Consider the following 721-nt stretch of genomic DNA (forward strand, 5'->3'; position numbering starts at 1 on the left):
TTTGGGCGTTTTCGAGTTCTGAAGGGATTGTCTTCATTCTTCTATTTTTTTAAAAGATCTGGTGGATAGTGGAAGAGAGGTATTTATATATATATATATACATATATATATACACATATATATATTGACTTAAGCTCTTAGTTGAGTTATTTCAGTTAGTACAGCTTTATGTTAAAGATGTTAAAGATTTTCACGATTTTTGAGAATTTGCTACTAGCAGTATTTACTTTTAATTCTCATTCATCTGTTGTTGTTGTTGTTATTGCTGCTTCTTCTATTTACACTGTAATTTTTATTACTGAAATACTGTCAAAGAAATGTCTTGCTGATCACATGGACCTAATATTTAATTTGTTGGAATATTTCAGAGGGACTCAAATTAATTTTCTCTGGTAGAAACAAACTGTGTTTTTTTTTCTTCTGAATTTTAAGGGTGATCTATACAGAAACTATATTATGGAGTTACTGTTTGTGTTGTTACTACAGATAATACACAGCTGATTGTGATGGAGTTACTGTTTGTGTTGTTACTACAGATAATACACAGCTGATTGTGATGGAGTTACTGTTTGTGTTGTTACTACAGATAATACACAGCTGATTGTGATGGAGTTACTGTTTGTGTTGTTACTACAGATAATACACAGCTGATTGTGATGGAGTTACTGTTTGTGTTGTTACTACAGATAATACACAGCTGATAGTGATGGAGTTACTGTTT

Source organism: Aplysia californica, unplaced genomic scaffold (genome assembly GCF_000002075.1).
Source record: "Aplysia californica isolate F4 #8 unplaced genomic scaffold, AplCal3.0 scaffold00379, whole genome shotgun sequence".
Classification (NCBI taxonomy): Eukaryota; Metazoa; Mollusca; class Gastropoda; order Aplysiida; family Aplysiidae; genus Aplysia; species Aplysia californica.